General features: G+C 43.0%; 32 non-coding genes across 32 annotated transcripts; all 32 read right to left on the reverse strand.

Annotated features, from left to right (window-relative positions):
* Positions 1-103: 103 nt before the first annotated feature.
* Positions 104-222, reverse strand: LOC145882126 (5S ribosomal RNA). Its single transcript, XR_014393693.1, has one exon. It is a non-coding gene; the product is annotated as a 5S ribosomal RNA (ribosomal RNA).
* Positions 223-631: 409 nt separating this feature from the next.
* Positions 632-750, reverse strand: LOC145856619 (5S ribosomal RNA). Its single transcript, XR_014377510.1, has one exon. It is a non-coding gene; the product is annotated as a 5S ribosomal RNA (ribosomal RNA).
* Positions 751-889: 139 nt separating this feature from the next.
* On the reverse strand, positions 890-1,008 carry LOC145851637 (5S ribosomal RNA). Its single transcript, XR_014373489.1, has one exon. It is a non-coding gene; the product is annotated as a 5S ribosomal RNA (ribosomal RNA).
* A 139-nt stretch (positions 1,009-1,147) lies between these two features.
* Positions 1,148-1,266, reverse strand: LOC145852027 (5S ribosomal RNA). The gene has a single exon (XR_014373881.1). It is a non-coding gene; the product is annotated as a 5S ribosomal RNA (ribosomal RNA).
* A 139-nt stretch (positions 1,267-1,405) lies between these two features.
* LOC145882629 (5S ribosomal RNA) lies at positions 1,406-1,524 on the reverse strand. The gene has a single exon (XR_014394197.1). It is a non-coding gene; the product is annotated as a 5S ribosomal RNA (ribosomal RNA).
* Positions 1,525-1,933: 409 nt separating this feature from the next.
* Positions 1,934-2,052, reverse strand: LOC145883233 (5S ribosomal RNA). The gene has a single exon (XR_014394807.1). It is a non-coding gene; the product is annotated as a 5S ribosomal RNA (ribosomal RNA).
* Positions 2,053-2,191: 139 nt separating this feature from the next.
* Positions 2,192-2,310, reverse strand: LOC145882127 (5S ribosomal RNA). The gene has a single exon (XR_014393694.1). It is a non-coding gene; the product is annotated as a 5S ribosomal RNA (ribosomal RNA).
* A 409-nt stretch (positions 2,311-2,719) lies between these two features.
* Positions 2,720-2,838, reverse strand: LOC145882754 (5S ribosomal RNA). Its single transcript, XR_014394322.1, has one exon. It is a non-coding gene; the product is annotated as a 5S ribosomal RNA (ribosomal RNA).
* A 409-nt stretch (positions 2,839-3,247) lies between these two features.
* Positions 3,248-3,366, reverse strand: LOC145851799 (5S ribosomal RNA). Its single transcript, XR_014373651.1, has one exon. It is a non-coding gene; the product is annotated as a 5S ribosomal RNA (ribosomal RNA).
* Positions 3,367-3,505: 139 nt separating this feature from the next.
* On the reverse strand, positions 3,506-3,624 carry LOC145885506 (5S ribosomal RNA). The gene has a single exon (XR_014397089.1). It is a non-coding gene; the product is annotated as a 5S ribosomal RNA (ribosomal RNA).
* A 139-nt stretch (positions 3,625-3,763) lies between these two features.
* Positions 3,764-3,882, reverse strand: LOC145886268 (5S ribosomal RNA). The gene has a single exon (XR_014397852.1). It is a non-coding gene; the product is annotated as a 5S ribosomal RNA (ribosomal RNA).
* Positions 3,883-4,021: 139 nt separating this feature from the next.
* Positions 4,022-4,140, reverse strand: LOC145886269 (5S ribosomal RNA). The gene has a single exon (XR_014397853.1). It is a non-coding gene; the product is annotated as a 5S ribosomal RNA (ribosomal RNA).
* A 139-nt stretch (positions 4,141-4,279) lies between these two features.
* LOC145886270 (5S ribosomal RNA) lies at positions 4,280-4,398 on the reverse strand. Its single transcript, XR_014397854.1, has one exon. It is a non-coding gene; the product is annotated as a 5S ribosomal RNA (ribosomal RNA).
* Positions 4,399-4,537: 139 nt separating this feature from the next.
* Positions 4,538-4,656, reverse strand: LOC145856620 (5S ribosomal RNA). The gene has a single exon (XR_014377511.1). It is a non-coding gene; the product is annotated as a 5S ribosomal RNA (ribosomal RNA).
* Positions 4,657-5,065: 409 nt separating this feature from the next.
* LOC145886271 (5S ribosomal RNA) lies at positions 5,066-5,184 on the reverse strand. The gene has a single exon (XR_014397855.1). It is a non-coding gene; the product is annotated as a 5S ribosomal RNA (ribosomal RNA).
* Positions 5,185-5,323: 139 nt separating this feature from the next.
* On the reverse strand, positions 5,324-5,442 carry LOC145856622 (5S ribosomal RNA). The gene has a single exon (XR_014377513.1). It is a non-coding gene; the product is annotated as a 5S ribosomal RNA (ribosomal RNA).
* A 409-nt stretch (positions 5,443-5,851) lies between these two features.
* Positions 5,852-5,970, reverse strand: LOC145886273 (5S ribosomal RNA). The gene has a single exon (XR_014397857.1). It is a non-coding gene; the product is annotated as a 5S ribosomal RNA (ribosomal RNA).
* Positions 5,971-6,109: 139 nt separating this feature from the next.
* LOC145882630 (5S ribosomal RNA) lies at positions 6,110-6,228 on the reverse strand. Its single transcript, XR_014394198.1, has one exon. It is a non-coding gene; the product is annotated as a 5S ribosomal RNA (ribosomal RNA).
* Positions 6,229-6,637: 409 nt separating this feature from the next.
* LOC145852527 (5S ribosomal RNA) lies at positions 6,638-6,756 on the reverse strand. The gene has a single exon (XR_014374383.1). It is a non-coding gene; the product is annotated as a 5S ribosomal RNA (ribosomal RNA).
* A 409-nt stretch (positions 6,757-7,165) lies between these two features.
* On the reverse strand, positions 7,166-7,284 carry LOC145886274 (5S ribosomal RNA). Its single transcript, XR_014397858.1, has one exon. It is a non-coding gene; the product is annotated as a 5S ribosomal RNA (ribosomal RNA).
* Positions 7,285-7,423: 139 nt separating this feature from the next.
* LOC145884797 (5S ribosomal RNA) lies at positions 7,424-7,542 on the reverse strand. The gene has a single exon (XR_014396377.1). It is a non-coding gene; the product is annotated as a 5S ribosomal RNA (ribosomal RNA).
* Positions 7,543-7,681: 139 nt separating this feature from the next.
* Positions 7,682-7,800, reverse strand: LOC145882128 (5S ribosomal RNA). The gene has a single exon (XR_014393695.1). It is a non-coding gene; the product is annotated as a 5S ribosomal RNA (ribosomal RNA).
* A 409-nt stretch (positions 7,801-8,209) lies between these two features.
* LOC145882755 (5S ribosomal RNA) lies at positions 8,210-8,328 on the reverse strand. Its single transcript, XR_014394323.1, has one exon. It is a non-coding gene; the product is annotated as a 5S ribosomal RNA (ribosomal RNA).
* Positions 8,329-8,737: 409 nt separating this feature from the next.
* On the reverse strand, positions 8,738-8,856 carry LOC145883234 (5S ribosomal RNA). Its single transcript, XR_014394808.1, has one exon. It is a non-coding gene; the product is annotated as a 5S ribosomal RNA (ribosomal RNA).
* Positions 8,857-8,995: 139 nt separating this feature from the next.
* LOC145882129 (5S ribosomal RNA) lies at positions 8,996-9,114 on the reverse strand. Its single transcript, XR_014393696.1, has one exon. It is a non-coding gene; the product is annotated as a 5S ribosomal RNA (ribosomal RNA).
* Positions 9,115-9,523: 409 nt separating this feature from the next.
* Positions 9,524-9,642, reverse strand: LOC145882756 (5S ribosomal RNA). The gene has a single exon (XR_014394324.1). It is a non-coding gene; the product is annotated as a 5S ribosomal RNA (ribosomal RNA).
* Positions 9,643-10,051: 409 nt separating this feature from the next.
* Positions 10,052-10,170, reverse strand: LOC145883235 (5S ribosomal RNA). Its single transcript, XR_014394809.1, has one exon. It is a non-coding gene; the product is annotated as a 5S ribosomal RNA (ribosomal RNA).
* A 139-nt stretch (positions 10,171-10,309) lies between these two features.
* Positions 10,310-10,428, reverse strand: LOC145882130 (5S ribosomal RNA). Its single transcript, XR_014393697.1, has one exon. It is a non-coding gene; the product is annotated as a 5S ribosomal RNA (ribosomal RNA).
* Positions 10,429-10,837: 409 nt separating this feature from the next.
* On the reverse strand, positions 10,838-10,956 carry LOC145882757 (5S ribosomal RNA). Its single transcript, XR_014394325.1, has one exon. It is a non-coding gene; the product is annotated as a 5S ribosomal RNA (ribosomal RNA).
* Positions 10,957-11,365: 409 nt separating this feature from the next.
* LOC145851800 (5S ribosomal RNA) lies at positions 11,366-11,484 on the reverse strand. The gene has a single exon (XR_014373652.1). It is a non-coding gene; the product is annotated as a 5S ribosomal RNA (ribosomal RNA).
* Positions 11,485-11,623: 139 nt separating this feature from the next.
* LOC145883236 (5S ribosomal RNA) lies at positions 11,624-11,742 on the reverse strand. Its single transcript, XR_014394810.1, has one exon. It is a non-coding gene; the product is annotated as a 5S ribosomal RNA (ribosomal RNA).
* A 139-nt stretch (positions 11,743-11,881) lies between these two features.
* On the reverse strand, positions 11,882-12,000 carry LOC145851801 (5S ribosomal RNA). The gene has a single exon (XR_014373653.1). It is a non-coding gene; the product is annotated as a 5S ribosomal RNA (ribosomal RNA).
* Between the last annotated feature and the right edge of the window lie 129 nt (positions 12,001-12,129).

Consider the following 12,129-nt stretch of genomic DNA (forward strand, 5'->3'; position numbering starts at 1 on the left):
GTGAGTCTGATAAAACAGACATTTAGTCAATTCATCATTAAATGCTTACTACAAGGCAGTGTTGCTGATGAAATAGTGCAAGAGCACACCCTCGTGGACAAAATGCTTACAGCACCTGGTATTCCCAGGCGGTCTCCCATCCAAGTACTAACCAGGCCCGACCCTGCTTAGCTTCCGAGATCAGACGAGATCGGGCGAACCCAGGCTGGTATGGCCGTAAGCGAGACACAATCTCTTGCTACAACATATATATTCAAAGTGAGTGTGATAAACAGACATTGCATTTTCACCAATTAGATAAGCAGCTTGAACTTTGTGTCACTGAAAAAGTAGAAGAAATTACAAACACTGTTCCCATCACTTTTTAGCACAGGTAGTTGGATAAAATACCAACTTTATTTCCTTTCATCATTTGAACAGGGCAAAGGAGCACAAAGCACACACAAGCTGCATTCAGCAACAATATTCTTGTTTGTCTTATAAATACAAGGCAGATGCTAATTGAAAACACAAGGAAATTTGATCCTATTAAAAAGGCAGGAAGCTGCATTTAGTCAATTCATCATTAAATGCTTACTACAAGGCAGTGTTGCTGATGAAATAGTGCAAGAGCACACCCTCGTGGACAAAATGCTTACAGCACCTGGTATTCCCAGGCGGTCTCCCATCCAAGTACTAACCAGGCCCGACCCTGCTTAGCTTCCGAGATCAGACGAGATCGGGCGTACCCAGGCTGGTATGGCCGTAAGCGAGAAACAATCTCTTGCTACAACATATATAGTCAAAGTGAGTCTGATAAAACAGACATTTAGTCAATTCATCATTAAATGCTTACTACAAGGCAGTGTTGCTGATGAAATAGTGCAAGAGCACACCCTCGTGGACAAAATGCTTACAGCACCTGGTATTCCCAGGCGGTCTCCCATCCAAGTATTAACCAGGCACGACCCTGCTTAGCTTCCGAGATCAGACGAGATCGGGCGTACCCAGGCTGGTATGGCCGTAAGCGAGAAACAATCTCTTGCTACAACATATATAGTCAAAGTGAGTCAGATAAAACAGACATTTAGTCAATTCATCATTAAATGCTTACTACAAGGCAGTGTTGCTGATGAAATAGTGCAAGAGCACACCCTCGTGGACAAAATGCTTACAGCACCTCGTATTCCCAGGCGGTCTCCCATCCAAGTACTAACCAGGCACGACCCTGCTTAGCTTCCGAGATCAGACGAGATCGGGCGTACCCAGGCTGGTATGGCCGTAAGCGAGAAACAATCTCTTGCTACAACATATATAGTCAAAGTGAGTCTGATAAAACAGACATTTAGTCAATTCATCATTAAATGCTTACTACAAGGCAGTGTTGCTGATGAAATAGTGCAAGAGCACACCCTCGTGGACAAAATGCTTACAGCACCTGGTATTCCCAGGCGGTCTCCCATCCAAGTACTAACCAGGCCCGACCCTGCTTAGCTTCCGAGATCAGACGAGATCGGGCATACCCAGGCTGGTATGGCCGTAAGCGAGAAACAATCTCTTGCTACAACATATATATTCAAAGTGAGTGTGATAAACAGACATTGCATTTTCACCAATTAGATAAGCAGCTTGAACTTTGTGTCACTGAAAAAGTAGAAGAAATTACAAACACTGTTCCCATCACTTTTTAGCACAGGTAGTTGGATAAAATACCAACTTTATTTCCTTTCATCATTTGAACAGGGCAAAGGAGCACAAAGCACACACAAGCTGCATTCAGCAACAATATTCTTGTTTGTCTTATAAATACAAGGCAGATGCTAATTGAAAACACAAGGAAATTTGATCCTATTAAAAAGGCAGGAAGCTGCATTTAGTCAATTCATCATTAAATGCTTACTACAAGGCAGTGTTGCTGATGAAATAGTGCAAGAGCACACCCTCGTGGACAAAATGCTTACAGCACCTGGTATTCCCAGGCGGTCTCCCATCCAAGTACTAACCAGGCCCGACCCTGCTTAGCTTCCGAGATCAGACGAGATCGGGCGTACCCAGGCTGATATGGCCGTAAGCGAGAAACAATCTCTTGCTACAACATATATAGTCAAAGTGAGTCTGATAAAACAGACATTTAGTCAATTCATCATTAAATGCTTACTACAAGGCAGTGTTGCTGATGAAATAGTGCAAGAGCACACCCTCGTGGACAAAATGCTTACAGCACCTGGTATTCCCAGGCGGTCTCCCATCCAAGTACTAACCAGGCCCGACCCTGCTTAGCTTCCGAGATCAGACGAGATCGGGCGAACCCAGGCTGGTATGGCCGTAAGCGAGACACAATCTCTTGCTACAACATATATATTCAAAGTGAGTGTGATAAACAGACATTGCATTTTCACCAATTAGATAAGCAGCTTGAACTTTGTGTCACTGAAAAAGTAGAAGAAATTACAAACACTGTTCCCATCACTTTTTAGCACAGGTAGTTGGATAAAATACCAACTTTATTTCCTTTCATCATTTGAACAGGGCAAAGGAGCACAAAGCACACACAAGCTGCATTCAGCAACAATATTCTTGTTTGTCTTATAAATACAAGGCAGATGCTAATTGAAAACACAAGGAAATTTGATCCTATTAAAAAGGCAGGAAGCTGCATTTAGTCAATTCATCATTAAATGCTTACTACAAGGCAGTGTTGCTGATGAAATAGTGCAAGAGCACACCCTCGTGGACAAAATGCTTACAGCACCTGGTATTCCCAGGCGGTCTCCCATCCAAGTACTAAACAGGCCCGACCCTGCTTAGCTTCCGAGATCAGACGAGATCGGGCGTACCCAGGCTGGTATGGCCGTAAGCGAGAAACAATCTCTTGCTACAACATATATATTCAAAGTGAGTGTGATAAACAGACATTGCATTTTCACCAATTAGATAAGCAGCTTGAACTTTGTGTCACTGAAAAAGTAGAAGAAATTACAAACACTGTTCCCATCACTTTTTAGCACAGGTAGTTGGATAAAATACCAACTTTATTTCCTTTCATCATTTGAACAGGGCAAAGGAGCACAAAGCACACACAAGCTGCATTCAGCAACAATATTCTTGTTTGTCTTATAAATACAAGGCAGATGCTAATTGAAAACACAAGGAAATTTGATCCTATTAAAAAGGCAGGAAGCTGCATTTAGTCAATTCATCATTAAATGCTTACTACAAGGCAGTGTTGCTGATGAAATAGTGCAAGAGCACACCCTCGTGGACAAAATGCTTACAGCACCTGGTATTCCCAGGCGGTCTCCCATCCAAGTACTAACCAGGCACGACCCTGCTTAGCTTCCGAGATCAGACGAGATCGGGCTTACCCAGGCTGGTATGGCCGTAAGCGAGAAACAATCTCTTGCTACAACATATATAGTCAAAGTGAGTCTGATAAAACAGACATTTAGTCAATTCATCATTAAATGCTTACTACAAGGCAGTGTTGCTGATGAAATAGTGCAAGAGCACACCCTCGTGGACAAAATGCTTACAGCACCTGGTATTCCCAGGCGGTCTCCCATCCAAGTACTAACCAGGCACGACCCTGCTTAGCTTCCGAGATCAGACGAGATCGGGCGTACCCAGGCTGATATGGCCGTAAGCGAGAAACAATCTCTTGCTACAACATATATAGTCAAAGTGAGTCTGATAAAACAGATATTTAGTCAATTCATCATTAAATGCTTACTACAAGGCAGTGTTGCTGATGAAATAGTGCAAGAGCACACCCTCGTGGACAAAATGCTTACAGCACCTGGTATTCCCAGGCGGTCTCCCATCCAAGTACTAACCAGGCACGACCCTGCTTAGCTTCCGAGATCAGACGAGATCGGGCGTACCCAGGCTGGTATGGCCGTAAGCGAGAAACAATCTCTTGCTACAACATATATAGTCAAAGTGAGTCAGATAAAACAGACATTTAGTCAGTTCATCATTAAATGCTTACTACAAGGCAGTGTTGCTGATGAAATAGTGCAAGAGCACACCCTCGTGGACAAAATGCTTACAGCACCTGGTATTCCCAGGCGGTCTCCCATCCAAGTACTAACCAGGCACGACCCTGCTTAGCTTCCGAGATCAGACGAGATCGGGCGTACCCAGGCTGGTATGGCCGTAAGCGAGAAACAATCTCTTGCTACAACATATATAGTCAAAGTGAGTCTGATAAAACAGACATTTAGTCAATTCATCATTAAATGCTTACTACAAGGCAGTGTTGCTGATGAAATAGTGCAAGAGCACACCCTCGTGGACAAAATGCTTACAGCACCTGGTATTCCCAGGCGGTCTCCCATCCAAGTACTAACCAGGCACGACCCTGCTTAGCTTCCGAGATCAGACGAGATCGGGCGTACCCAGGCTGGTATGGCCGTAAGCGAGGAACAATCTCTTGCTACAACATATATAGTCAAAGTGAGTCTGATAAAACAGACATTTAGTCAATTCATCATTAAATGCTTACTACAAGGCAGTGTTGCTGATGAAATAGTGCAAGAGCACACCCTCGTCGACAAAATGCTTACAGCACCTGGTATTCCCAGGCGGTCTCCCATCCAAGTACTAACCAGGCCCGACCCTGCTTAGCTTCCGAGATCAGACGAGATCGGGCGTACCCAGGCTGGTATGGCCGTAAGCGAGAAACAATCTCTTGCTACAACATATATATTCAAAGTGAGTGTGATAAACAGACATTGCATTTTCACCAATTAGATAAGCAGCTTGAACTTTGTGTCACTGAAAAAGTAGAAGAAATTACAAACACTGTTCCCATCACTTTTTAGCACAGGTGGTTGGATAAAATACCAACTTTATTTCCTTTCATCATTTGAACAGGGCAAAGGAGCACAAAGCACACACAAGCTGCATTCAGCAACAATATTCTTGTTTGTCTTATAAATACAAGGCAGATGCTAATTGAAAACACAAGGAAATTTGATCCTATTAAAAAGGCAGGAAGCTGCATTTAGTCAATTCATCATTAAATGCTTACTACAAGGCAGTGTTGCTGATGAAATAGTGCAAGAGCACACCCTCGTGGACAAAATGCTTACAGCACCTGGTATTCCCAGGCGGTCTCCCATCCAAGTACTAACCAGGCACGACCCTGCTTAGCTTCCGAGATCAGACGAGATCGGGCGTACCCAGGCTGGTATGGCCGTAAGCGAGAAACAATCTCTTGCTACAACATATATAGTCAAAGTGAGTCTGATAAAACAGACATTTAGTCAATTCATCATTAAATGCTTACTACAAGGCAGTGTTGCTGATGAAATAGTGCAAGAGCACACCCTCGTGGACAAAATGCTTACAGCACCTGGTATTCCCAGGCGGTCTCCCATCCAAGTACTAACCAGGCCCGACCCTGCTTAGCTTCCGAGATCAGACGAGATCGGGCGTACCCAGGCTGGTATGGCCGTAAGCGAGAAACAATCTCTTGCTACAACATATATATTCAAAGTGAGTGTGATAAACAGACATTGCATTTTCACCAATTAGATAAGCAGCTTGAACTTTGTGTCACTGAAAAAGTAGAAGAAATTACAAACACTGTTCCCATCACTTTTTAGCACAGGTAGTTGGATAAAATACCAACTTTATTTCCTTTCATCATTTGAACAGGGCAAAGGAGCACAAAGCACACACAAGCTGCATTCAGCAACAATATTCTTGTTTGTCTTATAAATACAAGGCAGATGCTAATTGAAAACACAAGGAAATTTGATCCTATTAAAAAGGCAGGAAGCTGCATTTAGTCAATTCATCATTAAATGCTTACTACAAGGCAGTGTTGCTGATGAAATAGTGCAAGAGCACACCCTCGTGGACAAAATGCTTACAGCACCTGGTATTCCCAGGCGGTCTCCCATCCAAGTACTAACCAGGCACGACCCTGCTTAGCTTCCGAGATCAGACGAGATCGGGCGTACCCAGGCTGGTATGGCCGTAAGCGAGAAACAATCTCTTGCTACAACATATATAGTCAAAGTGAGTCTGATAAAACAGACATTTAGTCAATTCATCATTAAATGCTTACTACAAGGCAGTGTTGCTGATGAAATAGTGCAAGAGCACACCCTCGTGGACAAAATGCTTACAGCACCTGGTATTCCCAGGCGGTCTCCCATCCAAGTACTAACCAGGCCCGACCCTGCTTAGCTTCCGAGATCAGACGAGATCGGGCATACCCAGGCTGGTATGGCCGTAAGCGAGAAACAATCTCTTGCTACAACATATATATTCAAAGTGAGTGTGATAAACAGACATTGCATTTTCACCAATTAGATAAGCAGCTTGAACTTTGTGTCACTGAAAAAGTAGAAGAAATTACAAACACTGTTCCCATCACTTTTTAGCACAGGTAGTTGGATAAAATACCAACTTTATTTCCTTTCATCATTTGAACAGGGCAAAGGAGCACAAAGCACACACAAGCTGCATTCAGCAACAATATTCTTGTTTGTCTTATAAATACAAGGCAGATGCTAATTGAAAACACAAGGAAATTTGATCCTATTAAAAAGGCAGGAAGCTGCATTTAGTCAATTCATCATTAAATGCTTACTACAAGGCAGTGTTGCTGATGAAATAGTGCAAGAGCACACCCTCGTGGACAAAATGCTTACAGCACCTGGTATTCCCAGGCGGTCTCCCATCCAAGTACTAACCAGGCACGACCCTGCTTAGCTTCCGAGATCAGACAAGATCGGGCATACCCAGGCTGGTATGGCCGTAAGCGAGAAACAATCTCTTGCTACAACATATATATTCAAAGTGAGTGTGATAAACAGACATTGCATTTTCACCAATTAGATAAGCAGCTTGAACTTTGTGTCACTGAAAAAGTAGAAGAAATTACAAACACTGTTCCCATCACTTTTTAGCACAGGTAGTTGGATAAAATACCAACTTTATTTCCTTTCATCATTTGAACAGGGCAAAGGAGCACAAAGCACACACAAGCTGCATTCAGCAACAATATTCTTGTTTGTCTTATAAATACAAGGCAGATGCTAATTGAAAACACAAGGAAATTTAATCCTATTAAAAAGGCAGGAAGCTGCATTTAGTCAATTCATCATTAAATGCTTACTACAAGGCAGTGTTGCTGATGAAATAGTGCAAGAGCACACCCTCGTGGACAAAATGCTTACAGCACCTGGTATTCCCAGGCGGTCTCCCATCCAAGTACTAACCAGGCACGACCCTGCTTAGCTTCCGAGATCAGACGAGATCGGGCGTACCCAGGCTGGTATGGCCGTAAGCGAGAAACAATCTCTTGCTACAACATATATAGTCAAAGTGAGTCTGATAAAACAGACATTTAGTCAATTCATCATTAAATGCTTACTACAAGGCAGTGTTGCTGATGAAATAGTGCAAGAGCACACCCTCGTGGACAAAATGCTTACAGCACCTGGTATTCCCAGGCGGTCTCCCATCCAAGTACTAACCAGGCCCGACCCTGCTTAGCTTCCGAGATCAGACGAGATCGGGCGTACCCAGGCAGATATGGCCGTAAGCGAGAAACAATCTCTTGCTACAACATATATAGTCAAAGTGAGTCTGATAAAACAGACATTTAGTCAATTCATCATTAAATGCTTACTACAAGGCAGTGTTGCTGATGAAATAGTGCAAGAGCACACCCTCGTGGACAAAATGCTTACAGCACCTGGTATTCCCAGGCGGTCTCCCATCCAAGTACTAACCAGGCCCGACCCTGCTTAGCTTCCGAGATCAGACGAGATCGGGCGAACCCAGGCTGGTATGGCCGTAAGCGAGACACAATCTCTTGCTACAACATATATATTCAAAGTGAGTGTGATAAACAGACATTGCATTTTCACCAATTAGATAAGCAGCTTGAACTTTGTGTCACTGAAAAAGTAGAAGAAATTACAAACACTGTTCCCATCACTTTTTAGCACAGGTAGTTGGATAAAATACCAACTTTATTTCCTTTCATCATTTGAACAGGGCAAAGGAGCACAAAGCACACACAAGCTGCATTCAGCAACAATATTCTTGTTTGTCTTATAAATACAAGGCAGATGCTAATTGAAAACACAAGGAAATTTGATCCTATTAAAAAGGCAGGAAGCTGCATTTAGTCAATTCATCATTAAATGCTTACTACAAGGCAGTGTTGCTGATGAAATAGTGCAAGAGCACACCCTCGTGGACAAAATGCTTACAGCACCTGGTATTCCCAGGCGGTCTCCCATCCAAGTACTAAACAGGCCCGACCCTGCTTAGCTTCCGAGATCAGACGAGATCGGGCGTACCCAGGCTGGTATGGCCGTAAGCGAGAAACAATCTCTTGCTACAACATATATATTCAAAGTGAGTGTGATAAACAGACATTGCATTTTCACCAATTAGATAAGCAGCTTGAACTTTGTGTCACTGAAAAAGTAGAAGAAATTACAAACACTGTTCCCATCACTTTTTAGCACAGGTAGTTGGATAAAATACCAACTTTATTTCCTTTCATCATTTGAACAGGGCAAAGGAGCACAAAGCACACACAAGCTGCATTCAGCAACAATATTCTTGTTTGTCTTATAAATACAAGGCAGATGCTAATTGAAAACACAAGGAAATTTGATCCTATTAAAAAGGCAGGAAGCTGCATTTAGTCAATTCATCATTAAATGCTTACTACAAGGCAGTGTTGCTGATGAAATAGTGCAAGAGCACACCCTCGTGGACAAAATGCTTACAGCACCTGGTATTCCCAGGCGGTCTCCCATCCAAGTACTAACCAGGCCCGACCCTGCTTAGCTTCCGAGATCAGACGAGATCGGGCGTACCCAGGCTGATATGGCCGTAAGCGAGAAACAATCTCTTGCTACAACATATATAGTCAAAGTGAGTCTGATAAAACAGACATTTAGTCAATTCATCATTAAATGCTTACTACAAGGCAGTGTTGCTGATGAAATAGTGCAAGAGCACACCCTCGTGGACAAAATGCTTACAGCACCTGGTATTCCCAGGCGGTCTCCCATCCAAGTACTAACCAGGCCCGACCCTGCTTAGCTTCCGAGATCAGACGAGATCGGGCGAACCCAGGCTGGTATGGCCGTAAGCGAGACACAATCTCTTGCTACAACATATATATTCAAAGTGAGTGTGATAAACAGACATTGCATTTTCACCAATTAGATAAGCAGCTTGAACTTTGTGTCACTGAAAAAGTAGAAGAAATTACAAACACTGTTCCCATCACTTTTTAGCACAGGTAGTTGGATAAAATACCAACTTTATTTCCTTTCATCATTTGAACAGGGCAAAGGAGCACAAAGCACACACAAGCTGCATTCAGCAACAATATTCTTGTTTGTCTTATAAATACAAGGCAGATGCTAATTGAAAACACAAGGAAATTTGATCCTATTAAAAAGGCAGGAAGCTGCATTTAGTCAATTCATCATTAAATGCTTACTACAAGGCAGTGTTGCTGATGAAATAGTGCAAGAGCACACCCTCGTGGACAAAATGCTTACAGCACCTGGTATTCCCAGGCGGTCTCCCATCCAAGTACTAAACAGGCCCGACCCTGCTTAGCTTCCGAGATCAGACGAGATCGGGCGTACCCAGGCTGGTATGGCCGTAAGCGAGAAACAATCTCTTGCTACAACATATATATTCAAAGTGAGTGTGATAAACAGACATTGCATTTTCACCAATTAGATAAGCAGCTTGAACTTTGTGTCACTGAAAAAGTAGAAGAAATTACAAACACTGTTCCCATCACTTTTTAGCACAGGTAGTTGGATAAAATACCAACTTTATTTCCTTTCATCATTTGAACAGGGCAAAGGAGCACAAAGCACACACAAGCTGCATTCAGCAACAATATTCTTGTTTGTCTTATAAATACAAGGCAGATGCTAATTGAAAACACAAGGAAATTTGATCCTATTAAAAAGGCAGGAAGCTGCATTTAGTCAATTCATCATTAAATGCTTACTACAAGGCAGTGTTGCTGATGAAATAGTGCAAGAGCACACCCTCGTGGACAAAATGCTTACAGCACCTGGTATTCCCAGGCGGTCTCCCATCCAAGTACTAACCAGGCCCGACCCTGCTTAGCTTCCGAGATCAGACGAGATCGGGCGTACCCAGGCTGATATGGCCGTAAGCGAGAAACAATCTCTTGCTACAACATATATAGTCAAAGTGAGTCTGATAAAACAGACATTTAGTCAATTCATCATTAAATGCTTACTACAAGGCAGTGTTGCTGATGAAATAGTGCAAGAGCACACCCTCGTGGACAAAATGCTTACAGCACCTGGTATTCCCAGGCGGTCTCCCATCCAAGTACTAACCAGGCCCGACCCTGCTTAGCTTCCGAGATCAGACGAGATCGGGCGAACCCAGGCTGGTATGGCCGTAAGCGAGACACAATCTCTTGCTACAACATATATATTCAAAGTGAGTGTGATAAACAGACATTGCATTTTCACCAATTAGATAAGCAGCTTGAACTTTGTGTCACTGAAAAAGTAGAAGAAATTACAAACACTGTTCCCATCACTTTTTAGCACAGGTAGTTGGATAAAATACCAACTTTATTTCCTTTCATCATTTGAACAGGGCAAAGGAGCACAAAGCACACACAAGCTGCATTCAGCAACAATATTCTTGTTTGTCTTATAAATACAAGGCAGATGCTAATTGAAAACACAAGGAAATTTGATCCTATTAAAAAGGCAGGAAGCTGCATTTAGTCAATTCATCATTAAATGCCTACTACAAGGCAGTGTTGCTGATGAAATAGTGCAAGAGCACACCCTCGTGGACAAAATGCTTACAGCACCTGGTATTCCCAGGCGGTCTCCCATCCAAGTACTAAACAGGCCCGACCCTGCTTAGCTTCCGAGATCAGACGAGATCGGGCGTACCCAGGCTGGTATGGCCGTAAGCGAGAAACAATCTCTTGCTACAACATATATATTCAAAGTGAGTGTGATAAACAGACATTGCATTTTCACCAATTAGATAAGCAGCTTGAACTTTGTGTCACTGAAAAAGTAGAAGAAATTACAAACACTGTTCCCATCACTTTTTAGCACAGGTAGTTGGATAAAATACCAACTTTATTTCCTTTCATCATTTGAACAGGGCAAAGGAGCACAAAGCACACACAAGCTGCATTCAGCAACAATATTCTTGTTTGTCTTATAAATACAAGGCAGATGCTAATTGAAAACACAAGGAAATTTGATCCTATTAAAAAGGCAGGAAGCTGCATTTAGTCAATTCATCATTAAATGCTTACTACAAGGCAGTGTTGCTGATGAAATAGTGCAAGAGCACACCCTCGTGGACAAAATGCTTACAGCACCTGGTATTCCCAGGCGGTCTCCCATCCAAGTACTAACCAGGCACGACCCTGCTTAGCTTCCGAGATCAGACGAGATCGGGCTTACCCAGGCTGGTATGGCCGTAAGCGAGAAACAATCTCTTGCTACAACATATATAGTCAAAGTGAGTCTGATAAAACAGACATTTAGTCAATTCATCATTAAATGCTTACTACAAGGCAGTGTTGCTGATGAAATAGTGCAAGAGCACACCCTCGTGGACAAAATGCTTACAGCACCTGGTATTCCCAGGCGGTCTCCCATCCAAGTACTAACCAGGCCCGACCCTGCTTAGCTTCCGAGATCAGACGAGATCGGGCGTACCCAGGCTGATATGGCCGTAAGCGAGAAATAATCTCTTGCTACAACATATATAGTCAAAGTGAGTCTGATAAAACAGACATTTAGTCAATTCATCATTAAATGCTTACTACAAGGCAGTGTTGCTGATGAAATAGTGCAAGAGCACACCCTCGTGGACAAAATGCTTACAGCACCTGGTATTCCCAGGCGGTCTCCCATCCAAGTACTAACCAGGCACGACCCTGCTTAGCTTCCGAGATCAGACGAGATCGGGCTTACCCAGGCTGGTATGGCCGTAAGCGAGAAACAATCTCTTGCTACAACATATATAGTCAAAGTGAGTCTGATAAAACAGACATTTAGTCAATTCATCATTAAATGCTTACTACAAGGCAGTGTTGCTGATGAAATAGTGCAAGAGCACACCCTC

The sequence above is a fragment of the Salmo salar genome, chromosome 08, assembly GCF_965601325.2.
Source record: "Salmo salar chromosome 08, fSalSal1, whole genome shotgun sequence".
In the NCBI taxonomy this organism is placed as follows: Eukaryota; Metazoa; Chordata; class Actinopteri; order Salmoniformes; family Salmonidae; genus Salmo; species Salmo salar.